The 19,089-nt window shown below is 40.6% G+C and overlaps 1 pseudogene across 1 annotated transcript; it reads right to left on the reverse strand.

Annotated features, from left to right (window-relative positions):
- Positions 1-847: 847 nt before the first annotated feature.
- On the reverse strand, positions 848-2,937 carry LOC147889547 (putative aldo-keto reductase 1; annotated as a pseudogene). The gene is made up of 7 exons (XR_015542862.1): positions 2,923-2,937; positions 2,526-2,777; positions 2,207-2,410; positions 1,826-2,003; positions 1,499-1,588; positions 1,173-1,327; positions 848-1,037 (listed from the first exon to the last, which is right to left on the reverse strand). The product of XR_015542862.1 is annotated as a putative aldo-keto reductase 1 (transcript).
- Positions 2,938-19,089: the final 16,152 nt, after the last annotated feature.

Here is a 19,089-nt window from a genome sequence, read left to right on the forward strand (position 1 = left end):
AAAGCCCAAAAATACTTTCCAAATCAAAAGTTAACTTTGTGACAATATCCTTTCCAAATCAAAAGTTAACTTTCCTACACTATCATTTTCCAATAAAAATTCTATTTGCTCACACTTTCATTTTGCACTAATCATGCAAAAATGAAGAAACATCATTCCTTCCTTAGTCTATATTTGAAATATCTCAGTTTAATTTTTGGATAAAGATAAAAATTCCTTCTCAAAATCATTGTGCCTCAAAATTTGGATTTTGAGACATAATGAAATCTTTTGCATTTGTTTTCTGTTTTGATCTCCTCGGGCGAACCTCCATCCTTACTCCCTTCAGTTCGTGTTTGTAGAGTTATCAATCCAAATATTTATTTTCTTTATTTTCTTTTTTTAAGAATTTAAAAATAAAAATAAATAAATAAATAATCAATCATCGATAATTAATGACTAATTTATTTCCCTTCCCTCTCTCCCATGTTTGCCCCTAATTTCAATCCTCCCCTTGGTGTCCCATCGTTTTCATGAGACAGCGATTTTATCATGCCAATTATTCGGTATGGGTTGGTTATTTTCTGTGACCTTACTTGTGTGGCTCAAGATTCATTAGACTCAATGGCTACAAGTATCAAAAAAGTGTGAAGTGTTTGGTTCCTAGATCAAACAAATAAGAGGCACCCATGATATTATTGTTATGAGAGAAATACAAGGGAAACCTACACTTAGGCCCTCAAATCACCATAAAACCTTGACATTAAAGGGGAATAACAAAATGCAATGTATCAATCTTACAAAAAAGGTTGTATGATATGAGACAATATTATTCCACTCAAACCTAGGCAGAATCACATCTTGTAGGTCAATCAAGCCTCAAGCTTTTAGAGGTGGGTGTTGGCATACTTATAAATCCTAGTTCAAAATCTCCCCCATATCTTTTCCCTGCAACTTCATCGAGAGGAACGCACGCTGCCACCTCCTCCACCTCCTCCTTAGATAGCTTTATTTTCAAGGAGCCAAAGTTCTCATCAAAGTTTTTAATCTTTGTTGTCCCTGTAATTAGGAAAGTGTTCCACGCAAGGAATCAGATTGACGTACCTCAATGCTGTGAATTAGTATCACAAAGCCATAAGAGAATGAAAATGTTGATGCGGGATGAGCATTTGTATTCTTGCAATGAAAACTTTCCTGGGATGGGCACAACATCTTCTCCCTGATGCAGAACCCAGGCCAAGGCCAGCTGACCAGGTGTGCATCCATGCTTCTTGGCCAGATTCGCAATCCGCTCGTAGAACACCTTATTCTTTTCCAAATTTTCTCCTTCAAACCGAGGCAATGATACCTGCTAATTATCCGAGAATCCAAAAACGGATTAATCAAGCTCGGAAATGTTACGGAATACCAGAAAATATACATTTTGAGTATGCATCATTCCGATCTACTTTCCAGTATTTCAATCTAGCTTCAAGTGAAACAGAAGCCATGAAGGAACGGAACGCTATCGAAAGGCCACGAATCGGAAATCAGTTTTGTCCAGACAGCTTTTCCTGAGAAAAAACCACGTCCAAGGGGACTGTATGCCACTATTCCAATACCTAGTTCCCTGAAAAGCAAACAACCAAGGTCAACACCAGAGAATCACGGAAGCAAGGTCAATAAGCAAGGTCAACACCAGAGAATCACGGAAGTCGACCTAACACGAAATGTCAAAGTTTGTGTGGACTTCTGGCAAGGTTTGCCAGAAGATCTTCGCTTAAATTCTGTTCAGTTGCCATCATATTTTTGCATGCGGCTTATCAAAGAGGAGGTAAGCTAGTGACCATAAATCAGCAGTAAAAACCTGCAGGTTGGAATCACGTCTTCTGCAGGAGGTAAGCTAGTGACCATAAAGACCATTCGAGCTGCACAGCAGTGATTGGATGAACAGCATGCGCTCGTCTAATGGTGTCGACACTGGCTTCAGACAGGCCGATGTACTTGATTTCCCCTTCTTCCACCAGTTTTTTCAGTTCTCCCAGCTGTGATCTCCACGAGAATCTCCACCCATGAACAGTCTAAAAGCAATTGGGGCGTCCAAAGAAATAGGGAAGTGATCTAGCGGTTGTGATCTAGCGGTTGTGCCGTCCTAAGAGATGCGATCAATAGGAAAGCTATTCATCATATGTTAAATCTTGTAATCCAAACAGTCTAATTTAGAGCAGAGATGAAAGATAGAACAAACCGTTTCCTCAATGGGGACAGTTGTGCAGTCAACACGGTGCTGATAATAGAGATCGATATAATCGACATACAACCTCTTCAAACTAGCCTCGCAGGCGCTACGCACGTACTCCCGTGACCCTTTCACAGAAAAAATGCCGTTGTCCAAGATGTTTCCAAACTTAGTGGCGAGCTGGATCTTCTCACGCGGGAAATGTTTAATGGCCTGGTAGGGAAAGCAACGTTGCCAAAGAAATGCTTCACTGCTGTCCTTCAAAGCAGGTGAAGGCATGTCTAAGAAGTAGAGTGCAGGATGAGATGAGATGATGCATGCAGCACACCTTGCCGACCTCGTTGGTGAAAGGGCCATAAGCGTGAGCAGTGTCGAGAAAACTGGCGCCGGTTTGAATAGCGTGCTGGATGACAGCGATGCCGATCTCGTGAGGCAGGCGGGGGAGCTGGGCCGTAGGCAGTGCATGGAGGGAAACAAAAATAATCAAAATGGGAAGCAAGCCTGGGAGAGAAAGGATGGCAAAATGGAGAACGGATGAAGGCGCGTTTACCTTGGGAGCCGAGGGGGAGAAGCATGGTGGCTATGGCGAAGAGAGCAATAACAAGAAAGTTGGTAACAATTGTGAGAGCCCAACACCAAAGTTGACAATATGAGAATGAACGTTGACGAGAAAGTTGACACTACGAGCATGAAATATGCTCACTTGCATTAGGGTGGGTTCACACCTTGCCCTTGGACATAAAGGCGTGCTTCACTATTGGGCCATGAAGCCTCCCTACTACCCTGTCCTCCTCGTTTTGCCCATGTACAGGTGGGTGGTCTAAACCCACCCTTAGTAATGATTGACCAAGAATCTTGTAGGTCTAATTGCTAGAAGTTCAACCCCCAACCAATGCATTTCTCACCCTATTCTTTTCTTTGACCAACTCCTTTCTTTTCTTTGGCCAAGGAGTTGGTCGACCTACTGCAATCGGACACTACTTTTTTTCCTCCATGTCTAACTTGTCTAAGCTACTACTGGTCCAAGTAGGAATAGGAACTTGTCCTCCACCTTTTCTCCATGTCCGAGTGCATGGTGTGAAATTAACCCTCCCTAAATGAGAATAGCTCTCTCCTCTCCTTAAACTAAATGAATGGATTACAAGAGGACTCCACCATGTCATTCATGACACATGTTTGTTACCCTTTTTTTTTTAAATCCTCTATGTCATCTGTGACATCTTTTTGTCACCTCACTTGATCTCCCACGATCATCCATGCTTCATAGATCGATGCTTTTAGGAATTTCTATCGATCAGATACAGTCACTTTTGCTAATAGCCTCTCCAACAAAATGATTTTTCTTAAAAACTTTAACATTTCCTTGGTTGTAATTGTTAAAATGGCAAAGTGAAAGTCAATCTAAATTTTGGGAGGTCAAAATTATTTGGCAGTCAAATCTCAGGCTGGCTCCCATTCAATGCTCATCATACATGTCACTTCCTCACACATTCACCTACCTCACACATGAAGTTATCTCTTCCCACTTCAGCTCCCATAAAACATTGCCAATTACATAAAACTTGAACCTCTTTGTTTAGAGAGAGAGAGAGAGAGAGATTTTTTTTTTTTAATGAGTGGCTTTTGGATTATTATTTTTTGTACCGCTCTTGGAAAAATGAACTAAAACAAAAAAGTAAGCTAATTTTGAAAGCTTTTCAAACCAAATAAAATTAAACATAACATTTTACATAGACTTCCATATCCTTTAGGAATAGCATGACATCAAGAGTGACATCAAAAGCACTTGTTAAATCTCAAAGTATTTAGTAATGGTGTTAATAAACACCTTCCAATAGTTACAAGAAGACTCCCAATTATAGTCATTGGAAGGCATTAATATTAGCTATATCTATCTGAGAAGCAACCAACCCTCTGCTTCCTGCATCTCTTCATTGTCAATATAATTACAACTAATGAAAAGAACCAAGGAATTAAAGATTCTTTCTCGATAAGCCCTTTGTTGGTTGTGTGTGACTCGTGCTTCATCTAGTAGAAATCGCCCATAACAAGTGCTAGCTCTTCTCTAGTTGAATCCAAAGTTCTTATTTCTTCTTTGCAATGATTTATTTTCTCTCTCTCCTCCTTCACTAGGCGCTTCTAAGACGCAAACTCATCTTTTGTCACCTTGTGTCAGTGGAGTGTGGTCTCTCTTTCTCTTATCTCGCTTTGCTTGGTTCTCGGCAATCCAATCTAAATTGGTACTTATTGAAAGCTCCACGAAAGATATGATTCTCAAAAGATCCAAACGTACATAAAAAGGATGTGAAATAATACAAAAAAAGTGTAGAACTGCAAGGCGAGATGGAAGAAGGAACGAGAGGAACTTCTTCAATAAGGACAAGGGTAGGAGAATGCTAATGAGACCAGTAGTGCAGAACTACAAGGCAAGATGGCAGAAGGAACAAGAGATAAAAAGGAAGTTTGAAACTCTGATGTGAGATGGAAGAAGGAGCAAGAGGAATGGCTTCAGCAAGGATGAGGATGGGAGAACACTAATGAGAGAAAGTGTAGAACTTCAAGGCAAGTCAAATGGAAGAAGAAACGAGAGATTAAGTTCTCAAGAAACGATGAGCAAGGGAGTCAACGATTTGAATTAAAGTGTGAAGTGAAAGATTTGGAAGAAAATGTGAAGTGAAAGATTTCAAATAAAGTGATTAAAGTGAAATCTTTTTAATAAAGTGAGTGAAAGATTTGAAATACAGTGATTTGAGATAGGATTGATATAAATATTAAAAAATGGATTGAAAGAGTTGGCATGCGGTGGTTGAGGATAGGATTGATATAATTATTATATTCCCATCATCACACATTTATTATAGTTTAAAAACCATCGTTATGAGCTCAACATTCATATAATTATATAATTTAAATATATCTTAAGTTTAACATACTTTTAAATAAATACTAATTTGAATATAACTAACCAACTAATCACATGTTGGGAGCCTTATGAAGAAATAATTTAATTTTTATTTGAAAATTCTTAATTATAAATTAAAAGTTAAATCTTGAAATTTAAAAATTTAATGCATAGTAGTACAAGAACGTATGGGAGATCATGCATCGCTAAAAGAAAGACTCTACCAATTAGAGAAGCATACAGAGACCAGATTAGTTGCCTACCATGCCATGACAACATAAAAATGAAGAAGGAAGGCATGGTTTGATAGAAACCTCAAAGACAAAGACATCAAGGGCCCACAAAAGAAATAGGCACTCTTAGCACATGGCACTATATTGGCAACTGTCAAACTGGGACCCGATTCATGTGTGCAATAAAGAGGCAGCTAAGTTTTTGGCTGACATTTTCAATCATACAGGAGTGAGGAAAAACTATATGTCAGTAAAAACTCTTACACTCCTTGGTAGAGTAAAACTACAAGACTAGGCTCAACACATATCCTTGCTGCTAACCAATCATGTATCGACTACACATAATGGCAAAAGCTGCATTGCCCATCTATTGGCCATAATAATTGGGTTTGCAATAGAGCAAGAGGATGACTCTACACCCCTCTCAACACAAGATATAGAGGACTTTGAAACATTGATATTATCGCCAGAATGAGAATTAAACCCTCCACCTACTCTCAATGCGAATAGCATGGATGGGCAATAATCTAAACATATTCTAGAGAATGACAATGTAAAACTCTGCCAAAGAATACTACAACTCAGTTCAGTCTTGTACCCGCAACAGAAGGACTCGAGAGTGGAAATTCAAGAGGATACCATGCCACATAATGACTTTGCAAGAGAGCCAAATGGCAGGCCTCTCCAAAAATCACAAGTCACCAACGTTGATGGCTCCACAACTCTAGAGTCACAACCCCCAAATGTCTCTAGTGGCACCATACAATAGACTATTGTTCAAGAAATAGATCAAAATTCCACATGGGCACATGAGAGGCAACTGTATGTCCAATACAAGCAAGGCCATAGCACATTCTAGATCATACAACATCACAGCCAACAGTTACAACAATGGTCTCAATTATTTGCTACCATGGCATCAAATGAGCAGGAAAGAGAAATGGAAAGACAGATGCTCCCATCACTCCAATCCAAGTTGCAAAGTGCCGAGACTGAAATTATGAAGCTCAAGGAAAGCATGGCAGAAAAAATGCAACAACTTGCACAAAATGCTCTAGCAGAAAGTAGAAAGGATGCCCTACAAGCCACGGTTTCTCTCCAAGAAAAACACCTACAACTATCTTATGCCTTGCACCAAAAGGAAAAGGTCAAGTTATCCCTCTCCCATATGCAAGCCACTTGTGATGATATCAAGAAGGAATTGGTGCACTTAAATGAAAGATTACTACTTAAAGAGGATCAGCTCCATGCCACATTAGACACAAACAATGAGTTGTAGAACAGCCTCAAAGAAGATAAACATCAAATTCAAGCACTTGAGAAGGAACGCATGGCATCAAGAGAGATACTTGTGCACACCTAAGCAAAATTGGATGCTCAAGAGCAAAATTGGAATGCTTAATTATCAATTTCTAGGGCATACAAAAGCAGCTCAACAATTCAATTGTCTAAAGCTTGCATACACCTCCGCATTGGGTAAGTATAAAGACAAGTGCATGGAGTGGGAAAATCAAAAGGCAATAATTTCCAAGTTGGAAATTCAACTACTAGGTCAAGCCACTGACGATGCAGAGGGGTCAGCACAAGATCTTCTACTACAAGGCATCACTACATTATACCACAATAACTTTTTGCAATCCTCCAGCAAGAGGATCACCTTGAAGGAAGAATACACATACTCTGGAAACACTTGCAAATCAAAATGTTACATGCAGTATCTGGTCTTGATTGGACCAGATTAGTAAACACCAAGACTCTTTGAGATCTGTGCCTTGCATATGGATGAAGACAAGAAGAATGTGTTCTATCTCTCAGTGCATGCAAATCTCATATGGTTAAAAGCTGATGCAATACTACTATATGAATGCTTGATGGGAAGCCCCCCTCTTCGGGTAGTAGCCAGACTCCTACCTTTACTGCAACAATCACCAGCAACTTCCATGGGATATAACTCCCATAAAAATCCAAAATTAAAGTTGTCAATGCCTACTAGAAGCGACAGGGATCTGCCAGAGGAATATGTGGTCTACCTTCAGTCTAATCTCCCCTATCTTGCCACTCTCTATTCTGATCCCCTCACATCCCTACCTAACTCCAGTACTATCCTCCATACCTTTCGAGAAATCCATGCTAATCCATATTCGTTGCCATGCCTCTTTGCCCATGCCTCTCAACACTATCGCCTAATCTAAGAATCTAACTCCTATCATCCAGTTACACCTAACTTTTTTCCAACACCCATCCCTTGAGGATTATCAAGTTGCTAAATCAATTTGCCCTACTCTCCCTCCACTTTCCACCAACATCCCTACTTCTACCTTCTCAAATTCACTACTTTCTTCGACATCAAGCTTTTCCCCTATAACCTCTTCCTCTCCCCCAAGACCACATGTTCCTCCAATCTCCCTTGAGTTTTCAATGGAAGACACCATTAATGATTCCATCAATGAGCTTCAAGAATTGGATAATCCAATTCGCACACCCACAAGGGAGTTGCAACAAGATACAAATAGGAAATTTCCCATGCCTGGTAATCCCATTGGTGATTTTTGGAGGCAATACCCAAACATGCAGTCAAGAGGAGGATGGGACCTCTCCGGGATTTCAATGAGTATCTGCCAAGCACAAATCACTCCAGACATCAGCATGAAATTAGAGCCACAGCCTGCTTGGCGTAGACCAAAGCTGCTCAAAGAGAAGTACCTCCAAGCTCCATCCTCCTTTCGCATGCATCCCACATTTGATGTGGTACCCTGTCGCTACCAATGGGATGCAAATCATCATGATCCAGATAATGCAGATGCTCCTCACAATTGGCTGTTAATCAATCGCAACTCTAAAATCAAATGGACAAGCCAAGAAACACTCATCAGAGCCTTGGACAAACATGCATCCAATTATGCAAGGCAGTTATGACAAAACACTCAAGGAAAGTGCAAAATACAGTGAATCTTTAGCAGTCATCCTAGAGGTGGCCCTCACCATTGATGACCATTTGCCCAACCTTGGCTTCAATCCAAATCAATAGATAGATGCTTAAACAATAAGTCGCCTCTTTCAAAGAGCCATATCTCTTCAAGGGCGTTATGTGTGTTTGTTTTAAGAAATGGTTGAAAATGGCTTCTTAAAAACTGAGCAATCAATCTACGGTGTTTGTGGATTACAAGTAAAAGATCGACAACAAGCTCGCTCCATCTATCACTGCCACTGCCATCTTTACCATACTCATTGGGTAAAGACAACCGCAGCACAACATCATCTGCAGACTCAACCATAACTCGAGGATGGGTAATCATATTGGTCCAGGGGAGTTAACCCTGTGGCAACAAGGGCCAGAAGTGCAGTCTAGGACAGCAACTATGAGAGCATTGTGTGTGTAGAGTAGTGGCAATGCTCCACTTGTAATATCTCGAGCCTAAAAGATGGTATGATAAATCTTAAAGGATGAGGATAGCCAAAATCCTCTCCAGGAAAGATCCAATCATAACTGCAAAATCAGGATCTAGAGAGAGAAATACTAAAAGCCTACACTTTCTAGGTCCCTCCACTTTGTGTAGAGACCCCAAAGATCCCTCCACTTTGTATAGAGACCCAAAAGGTCCCTCCACTTTGTGTAGAGACCCAAAAAGTCCCCCCACTTTGTGTAGAGACCCAAAAGGTCCCCCCCAAAAGTGGAGGGACTCCTGTCCAAAAGGTCTCCTACAAAAGAGGTCCCACCCCGGAGGTACCTACGGATTGTGTAGATACCAACATGTATAAATATATCTCAATGGAATGAAGCTCCCACTCTTTGGGGTTCAGTGTTCAAGCTCACTATTGTGTTCATGCGATTGGTCTCCATTGTGTCCATGCTCTATTACACTATCGTGTTCTAGCATGCCCTTACCCTTGCACTCTCTACCCTTGTAGTCCCCCCTCCTCCTCCTTCCTTCCTCTTCCTCCCTCCTCCTCCTCCTCCTCCCTCCTCCTCCTCCTCCTTCCTCCCTCCTTCTCCTCCCTCCTCCTCATCCTCCCTTCTCCTCCTCCTCCCTCCTCCTCCCTCCTCCCTCCCTCCTCCTCCACCCTTACCCCTCAAATCCGTGAAGGTGACTAGCTCTCCACTCCTCAACCTTGGACTCATCCTAAACCCTGCAACCCCCTCTGAACCCTAGAACTCCTAGTTAGCTCTCTCAAACCTGTCCCCCTTTCAAACCCTGAAATCCCCTTCTAAACCCTTGAACTCCCGTGGAGGCGAGAGCCTCATCAATCCTGATAATCAAGACCTCTTTATCATTCATGCACGCATGAGATCTACTTTCCACACTTTAGCCTCCACCTCTCACTGGCCGAGGACCTATGCTACACTTGTGAACACCTATGCTACAATGAGCAACGACACGACTGTAGGTGACCAACACCCTCGGAACCTGCAAAACAGTGACAACAAGCCTAAGTGGTTGTAACAAAAGAGAGAGAGTGTGTGTGTGGTACAAGGAATAGAATTGGCCCTCCCTTCAAAAGGTGACATGTATAAAAGGCCAAGTGGTTGACTTTGGTCTTCATTATTATATGCAACCTTTGAGAAATACAAGCTTTCTTCTTGCTCATGTGTGGAGATTGAGGTTTTCTTGCTCTTCTTGTTTGCCTTTGGTGTGTTTGCCACGATTCCTTTGAGAAATACAAGCTCTCTTCTTGCTCATGTGTTGAGATTGAGGTTTTCTTGCTCTCCTTGTTTGCCTTTAGTGTTTGCCACAATTCCCCTTCGCCTTTGTCTCCTTCTCCATCCCCATCTATTCTCCCCTCCCCCTCCTCTCTCTCTTTCTCACCTCCTTCTTCTTGTTGGAAACCCCATTGCAACAATCTGATAGGCACTTGAGTGACACAAGTGAAGGCTTCACTATGCAAGGCTCCCACAAGGAATAGCACGGGAGTTAGGAGCTCCATCAGCACACTTTTAGCATCCCCATGACAGTCTCCATCAGACAACATAGTTTATATTCAAGAAGGAATTTCAAGGTGATCAAAATTTACAAGGGCCTTATTCAAAGTTACTCAAACTTACAGGTTTAGGATGCATGGTTTTTAGGTTTAGAATTTAGGGTATAGGGCCTACGGTACAGCATTTAAGGTTCAAGATTTAGCATTTAAATTTGGAAATATTAATTCCTATACAAAGTATCATGTCCATCAGAGATAAACGCATAGAATAGAAGCATTGCAATGATTTTTTCACACACATGCATGATGATGGTGAGAAACAAGGAAATATGCATGCCTAATCAAGAAAAAGATATAAGATGGGTATGATACTTATCATGGTACTTAAAGTGGGTAATTTTAAGCCCCTTTCAAAGTATCATAGCAGGCAAAGATAAAGACGTAGCTAGAATCACGTCGATGCATTTTTTTCACACTAATGCATGACACGTGGTGAGAAATAAGAAAAAATGCATGTCCAACTATTTAAATGATATATGATGGGTATGATACTTTGAATGGTCCTTAAAGTGGTAAAATTTTATTTCCCTACAAAGTATTATACCCATCAAAGACACACACATAGGATAGAGGCACCTCCATGCGTATTTTTTGATGCTCATGCATGGCACATGGTTAGAAACAAGGAAATATGCATGCCCAACCATGATATCAGAGAGTTGTGATAATTTGTACAAGACTTAAATTGGGTAATATTAAGGTTAGTGCAAAGTATCATACCCATCAGAGACATGCACATATGATAGAACCACCCCCATGCATATTTTTAATATTCATGCATGATGCATTGTGAGAAACAAGGAAATATGCATGCCCAACCATGAAAATGATATCCTAATGGTATGATACTTTTTGTGGGGCTTAAAGTGGGTAATTTTAAGGCTTGTGAAAAGTTTCATACCCATCGGCAATACAACATACGATAGAAGCACCTCGATGCATATTTTTTAACACGCATGCATGACGTATGATGGGAAACAAGGAAATATGCATGCCCAACCATGAAAATGATATCTGAAGGGTATAATACCTTCCACAATTCTTAAATTAGATATTTTAAGTCACCTAAAAAGTACATCGCCTACAAGAATGGCAATGCATATTTTTTAGACTCACATATGGCACGTGTTGATAAATAGGAAAATATGCATGCATGAAAAAGATACTTGTTGGATATGACACTTTCAAAGGGTCTTAAAGTGGGTAAGAGTAAGGCCCTTGCAAAGTATCATATCCCACGAAGATAAACACGTAAGATAGAAGTACCCCAATACATGTTTTTTTCCACTCATGCATGACTCATGGTGAGAAATAAGCAAATATGCTCTCCCAACCATGAAAGTGCATCCGATGGGTATGATACTTTGTATGGTCCTAAAATTGGTAAGTATTAAGGCCAGTGCAAACTTTTATTTAGAGTATAGGATACAGTTTAAGATTTTTAGTTTGAGGAAATATGGTTTATTGTTTAAGTTTAGAGGTTTAGAATATAGGGATAAGGGTTTAGGGTTTTAAGTATAAGGTTTAGAGTATAGGGTCTATGCACTAAGCTTCTCAAGATTAGACATGAAGCTTGGAGAGGGGAGAGGATGGAAAGGGGAGAGCAAAATGGAAGGGAGAGGGGGAGGAAGGGAGGGAGAGAGGGAAGAAGAGAAGATAAGAGGGGAGAGAACATAGGGTTGTGTGTAAAAGGGAGGGAGGGAGGAAAGAAACCCTAATTCCCCCTAATTCTATAAAAGGTCTCCTCCCCTTCATTCATTCTCCCATGAATTCATTGAAGCACAAATAAGGAAGAGAGCAAGAGGATTGCTAGTTTGCCTTTCTATCAACCTACTCCCCAAACCTTTTCCAAGTATTTAGAATTCTTTTCTAATTCCTTTTCTCAAGAACTTTGAAGTTTTTTTTTTTTTTTAAGGAGAAGGAGAGAGAGAGAGAGAGAGAGAGAGAGAGAGAGAGAGGAGGGGGGGGAGAGATGAGGCACTCGAGGCCTAGCGGTTATGGTTGCCAAGCAGGAGGGAGAGGTGAGGGAGGGAGAGAGAGAGAAAAAGGAGAGGGAGAGGTGAAGGAGGGAGTGGTCGTGAGGGAGAGGTGAGGCAAGGAGCGACCACAAGAGAGAGAGAGAGAGAGAGAGAGAAGGGGGGGGAAGAGAGAGACGTGAGGGAGAGGAGGAAAGAAGGGAGAAAGAATGAGAGAGACAAGAGAAGCTAGAACAGAGAGAGATAGAAGGGAGGGAAGGGGGGAAAGCTTCAATGGGGAACAGAATGGAGAGAGGAGAGAGGAGAGAAGGGAGAATAAAAATGGAGAGGGAAGGAAAGCGTTTGTACCTAGGTAAAGAAATCTCTAGAAGATGAGGATAAGAACTTGCTAGGAGAATGTTGTGGGGAATGTCTAGGAGAATGTCATACTATTCTTTCAATTTCAATTTAATTTTGTTGCCTTTTAAAAATATTTAACATTTTATTAAAGAAAAAAAGGTACTTGTTTCTCAATCTAAATTTAAATTTCCATCCTTTTTTTTAAGTTGTAAAATTTATTTTTATTTAAATTAAATCTAGTAGTGTCTTTTTTTGAATTAAAATTAAACTTTATTTTTTCTTTTAAATTTAAATTTCAAGATTTAACTTTTAATTTATAATTAAGATTTTTCAAATAGAAATTCAATCTTCATAGGGCTCCCGACTTGTGATTAGTTAGTTAGTTCTATTTAAATTAGTCTTTATTTAAAAGTATGTTAAACTTTAAATATATTTAAATTATATAATTATATGAATGTTGAGCTCATGATGATGGTTTTTTAACTATAATAAATGTGTGATGATGGGAAAATAATAATTATATCAATCCTATCCTCAACCACCGCATGCCAAGTCTTTCAATCCATTTTTTAATATTATATCAATCCTATCTCAAATCACTGTATTTCAAATCTTTCACTGACTTTATTCAAAATATTTCACTTCAATCACTTTATTTGAAATCTTTCACTTCACATTTTCTTCCAAATCTTTCACTTCATAGTTTAATTCAAATCGTTGACTTCCCCGCTCATCATTTTGTGAGAATTTAATCTCTCGTTTCTTCTTCCATCTCACCTTGAAGTTCTACACTTTCTCTCATTAGCATTCTCCCACCCTCATCCTTGCTGAATCCATTCCTCTCGTTCCTTCTTCCACCTCACATTACAGTTTCGAACTTCCTTTTGCTCTCTTGTTTCTTTTTCCATCTTTCCTTGCAGTTCTGCACTACTGCTCTCATTAGCATTCTCCTACCCTTGTCCTTGCTGAAGTAGTTCCTCTCGTTCCTTCTTCCATCTTGCCTTGCAGTTCTACACTTTTTTTGTATTATGTCACATCCTTTTTATGTACATATGGATCTTTTCATAATCATATCTTTTGTGGAGCTTTCAATAAGTACCAATTTGGATTGGATTGCTGAGGACCAAGCAAAGCAAGATAGGAGAAAGAAAGAGCAAGCTCCACTGACACAAGGTGAGAAAGATGAGTTTGCTTCTTAGAAGCGCCAAGTGAAGGAGGAGAGAGAGAGAGAGAGAAAATAAATCATTGCAAAGAAGAAATAAGAACTTTGTATTCAACTAGAGAAGAGCTAGTATCTTATTTGAGTGATATTACTTGTTGTGGCACTCATCATGGGCGATTCGGGGGGGGGGGGAAGAGGGAGACGTGAGGGAGAGAAGGAGAGAAGGGAGAAAGAATGAAAGAGACAAGAGAAGCTAGAACAGAGAGAGATAGAAGAGAGGGAAGGGAGAGAAGCTTCAATGGAGAACAGAAAGGAGAGAGGAGAGAAGGGAGAACAAAAATGGAGAGGGAAGGAAAGTGATCGTACCTAGGTAAAGAAATGTCTAGAAGATGAGGATAAGAACTTGCTAGGAGAATGTTCTAGGGAATGTCCAGGAGAATGTCGTACTTTTCTTTCAATTTCAAATTAATTTTATTGCCTTTTAAAAAATATTCAACATTTTATTAAAGAAAAAAAGGTACTTGTTTCTCAATTTAAATTTAAATTTTCTATCCTATTTTTTTAATTTTGATTTTATTTAAATTAAATTTTAGTAGTGTCTTTTTTTGAATTAAAAGTAAACTTTATTTTATGTCCTTTCCTCTTCATAAGTTGCCCCCCCCTCCCCTCCCCCTAAAAGAAATTCACACGTCCCTCTCTCTTTAATGCCCCTCCCTCTCCCCCCTTTATTTAATTAAAGCCCTCCTTCCTTTATCCTTAAATATTTAGCCCATCATATACCACTCCGCTCTCCCCCCACACCAACTAATTAATTAAAAGGTTTTTTTTTTTGTCACTGGGGTCCCTATTAACAAAATTCTAGTGGGACCACAACTTCAAGGCCGCATACCAATTGAAAACGTGTATTTCCTGTACTGACCTTGAGTGTGGTTCTGTATGCCCATAAGGCTGCATTTAGTTTCTCTGCCCAGTCAGAATGCTTTGGTTCTACTACCTTGGTGAAGACAATACATAAAATTTTGTTGGTGAATTCAGCTTGTCCATTCCCTTGGGGGTAGTACGGTGCGCTCTTTCTATGGATCACCATAAAGCTAAACAAGAGTTCTTGGATGACCTCATTGACAAAATGTGTGCCTCTACCTGACACAATTTCAATGGGACATCCAGATCGAGTGATCACATTCTCGTACAAGAATCTTGCTGTGCTTCTGGCATCTGCCTTTCTAACGGCTTTAGCTTCAGCCCATTTGGTAAAGTAATCAGTGGCCACAATGATGTAGCGTGCCTATGTTCCCTTTGTTGCTGCTGGATGGATGGGACACACAAAATTAATCCCCCATTTTTCAAAGGTTTTTGTGCAACGATTGTTCTTAGGGGATTGAAGTCTTTGTGTTGTGGTTTAGTAGTTCGTTGGCATACATTGCAGCTTTTGACATATTCATAGGCATCTGACCAAAGTGTTGGCCGCCAGTATCCTGCGAGAAGGAATTTTCTTACTATTGCTTCCCCTTGGAAACGTCCACTTGCAATGCCTTCATGTGCTTCACTGAGGGTTGGCATGATCTCATGTGGCATCACACATCTCCTTAAAACTTGGTCCTTGCCCATCTTGTATAGTTGTCCTGCAATGAGTTGATAGGGTGCAGCTTTTAGAATTAGTTTCCTAGCATCCATTGCTTTCATTTCAGGAGGTGGTCTTCATGCCATTAAGTACCCAATAATATCTGTACACCAATCAGGCACAGTGTCTATTTGAAATAATGCGACATCTGGTAGGTCATCTTCTATTCCTTCCAGCTCTTCTCCTGTCCTCAATCATGACATGTGATCGGCAATAAAATGTTGAGCTCCTTTTCTTACCACGATTTTGAAATTGAATTCTTGTAGCAGTAGAAGCCATCGAGCGATCTGGCTTGTGGTCCATGGCCGATTGGCTTGATGATCTGTGAAGAAGATAAAGTTAGTAGCCAATAGATAGTGTTGAAATTTCTTCACATTGTAGATCATTGACAAGGCTTCTCTTTCTGTTGTGGTGTAATTCACCTTTGCATCATTTAGCTGTCTGCTTGTAAAGTATACTGGGTAGTCTTTGTTTTGTTTGCCAAGTTGACATAACACAATCCCTAATGTATAATTGGAACCGTCAGTATGTACATGAAAGTCTATGTCCCAATTTGGTGCCATTAGAACAAGGGCTATGATCAATCTCCACTTGAGGGGGGTTTCGAATGCTTGTTCACATTCGTCTGCCCAGATGAATTTGACTAGGAGCTTATATAGGGGCCTTGCAATCATGGCATACCTCAGTATGAATCTTCTATAGTATCCGGCATGTCCCATGAAGACTTGGATTCCCTGGCATTTAGTGGGGGGGGAAGTTCCATGATGATCTTTATTTTGTCCATGTCAGTTGCAATCCCATGTCGAGAGACTATGTGTCCCAAGACTACTCCATGTGTGACTAAGAATTGGCATTTTAGAGGATTCAAAGAGATTCCATACTCCCTGCATTTTTTAAGAAGCTCTTCAAGGCATTTCAAGTGATCCTTTTTTCCTAGAGTGTACGCACAAGTCATCGAGGAAGTCTTGTAGGAACTTGTTGATAAATTCCTTGAAGGCGGTGTACATTACCCTTTGAAAAGTAGATGGCGCATTGCATAAGCCAAATGGCATGACTCTGTATGCAAAAATGCCCCATTCTGTGGCAAACGTTGTCTTTGCCTGATCTTGAGGTGCAATTTGTACTTGGTTGTACCCGTTGAACCCATCCCACAAGCTATACACTTCAAATCCTGCTACCCTTTCTAAAATTGTTTCAATCAATGGTAGGGGATAATGATCTCTGATTGTTGTTGCATTGACGTTCTTGAGATTCACACATATTTTGAGCTTCTTGTTTTTCTTAGGAACAATCACAATTGGTGACACCCAATCGGTATGCTCGATCTCATAAATGAAGCCAACATCCAGTAATTTTTCTAGTTCTTCATAGACATGGGTGCCATACTTGCGATTTGTCCTGTAAGGTCCACATACCTTTGGTTTGGATCCTTCCCTTATTGGTATGGTATGTACTGCAACTTCTGGGGAAATCCCTTTCATTTCTTTGTAGGACCAAGCCATGCAATCTCTATATTCCATTAGCAATGCTTTCAATTCTTTTTCTTCTTCTAGAGTGAGCTATTCATCAATGTATACAGGCTTTTCTTCTTCTCTGTCCAAGGCAAGATTCAGTTTCCTTGATACCTTAACTGGGCCTAGGCATTGCTATTGTTGCTTCTCCTCTAGTGTAGTTTTTAAAGTAATCGAGAACTTCCCTTAGGCCTTCATGGCACTTGAGGTGCTTGCTTGGCTACTAGCTCCACTGGAAGATATTTCGTCCAATTCACATGTGTTCCCTTGTTCTTTTTTGTTACTATTCATCATTTCACTCTTCATTCTCACATTAGGTTTGAACTTTGTAAGCTTTTTGCTTTGTGAGACCAGTGATGGATTTTCAATAGGAGTCACACTCCCAAGTAGTGGTTCTTTGGCCATACAAACACCTTCAAGCCCTTTAGGATCCCATTTAAAATTTGGGGACTTAGGTGCTTTTGTGGTCTTCGTTAAGTACAATTCAACCACTTGGGTCTGCATTCTTTCAAATTGGTTGAAGTGCTCTATCTTGTCCTTTTGGCGCTGTACACCCTCCTTTTTTTTCCTAGATTGATTGCTATTGGGTTGTGTTGGAGGGTCGATCTTGGGGTATTCAATGGCCATGAGTGCCTGTAGGATTGCCAAGTCATTGTCAAATACTTGGCCTTCCAAGGTTGCATTATTAGCTTCTGTTTCCAGACCAATCTATGTCAGCACCGTAGCCTTCTATTATGGACTCTTCACGGTCACTATCCCATTCGACGCCTATCATGAAGACTGACATTTCCACTACTTCTGATTCATCGTCCCAGATTGGTGCTTCTAGTTGTATCATTTGCGCATCCACATCTGGCAACATTAGATGTGTTGTTTAACAATTATCTATTGTAGCCAACGTCTGTATCCAATTATTGATGTCACTTTGTGTATCCACTTCTATGGGCTTTAGTGCATTGGTAGGTACAAGAGATGCATGATTGGTGGCTATAGTGGAAGAAGTGTCTTCAACATTTCTAGGAATAGTGGGTTTGATTTCCCCAGTTCCCAGATTTATCTTGACAGCGGTTTCTCTATTTTGGATAGTGATCCTATTGGTGCGGAGTACCAACGCTTCCCAAAGCCATGGTCTTCCCAGCAATATCTAGTATGCTGTGGCGCCCTTGGGGAGATCCAAGATAGTAAATTGGAGCGTGAATCTTACTCCAACAATTTTTGTTGACACATTGTCAACAATACCCAATGGCTTCATTTTCATGTGGTTAGCTAGGCAGATGTTAAATGTGCCCATTTGCATTGGAGGTAGGCCCCATTCTTCATATAGCTCTCTTGTGAGAATGTTTACTCTGGCTCCACCGTCCACTAATGCCGGGTATTGACCAAAGGCTTTATGCTCCAGCGGGATGGTTACATTTTTTATGTCATCCCTAGCACCAAATTTCACTGAAATTACATTTTCCTCTTCTTCTAGTGGGGGGAAGTATTGTGAAGATTCGATCCATCCCTTGAAACTCTCCCCCCTTGTAGGGCAATTTCTTAGTAAGGCCCCAATTGGCATTGTGACAGGGCAGCTTATCAAGCTTGCTAATGCGGTGCCATCCAATTGGGGATGTTTTGCATGTTGCTCTATTACCTGTTGGAAGTTGTTGGGATCAATCACCGTGTCAATGCTGGGTGCTGATGGTGCTCTAACCTCTACTGCTGCCATCCTGTCTGCCTCAAAATTTTCTTGTTCTTGTTGAACCCATTGCTTCAAGGCTTGGTAGCGCATCTTTTTCAGTTTCAGTATTGGGGTATGCTTCCTTGGCTCCTTGGGTGGCACTTTCAGTGGATGTGTTAGGCATGGTCTCACTGTGTTGTGGGATTGGCATGGCTGGTTTTGCCAGAGGGCTCTTTGCTTTTTGAGCGGAAAGGAGTTTTTGCCATGCTCCTTCTTTCTATTGTCTTGTTACAATCAAGACTGGCTGTGATGCCACACTTTGTGTTGCCTCACTATGATTTTCCACACTTATCATTCCCAGGGGTACATCAGGTTTTACTTCCGTGGTTGGTTGAGGCTTTGTTCTTAGTGGGCAATCCATGCAAGCATGCCCAACTGCACATTCCCTGCACACAGGTTGGAATGTAATGGGGTTACCCTTGTGTGGGCATTCTACTATGTAGTGGTTTTC

This window comes from Dipteris shenzhenensis, chromosome 20 (genome assembly GCF_047967505.1).
Source record: "Dipteris shenzhenensis isolate YYH24624 ecotype China chromosome 20, Dip_SZ_1.0, whole genome shotgun sequence".
In the NCBI taxonomy this organism is placed as follows: Eukaryota; Viridiplantae; Streptophyta; class Polypodiopsida; order Gleicheniales; family Dipteridaceae; genus Dipteris; species Dipteris shenzhenensis.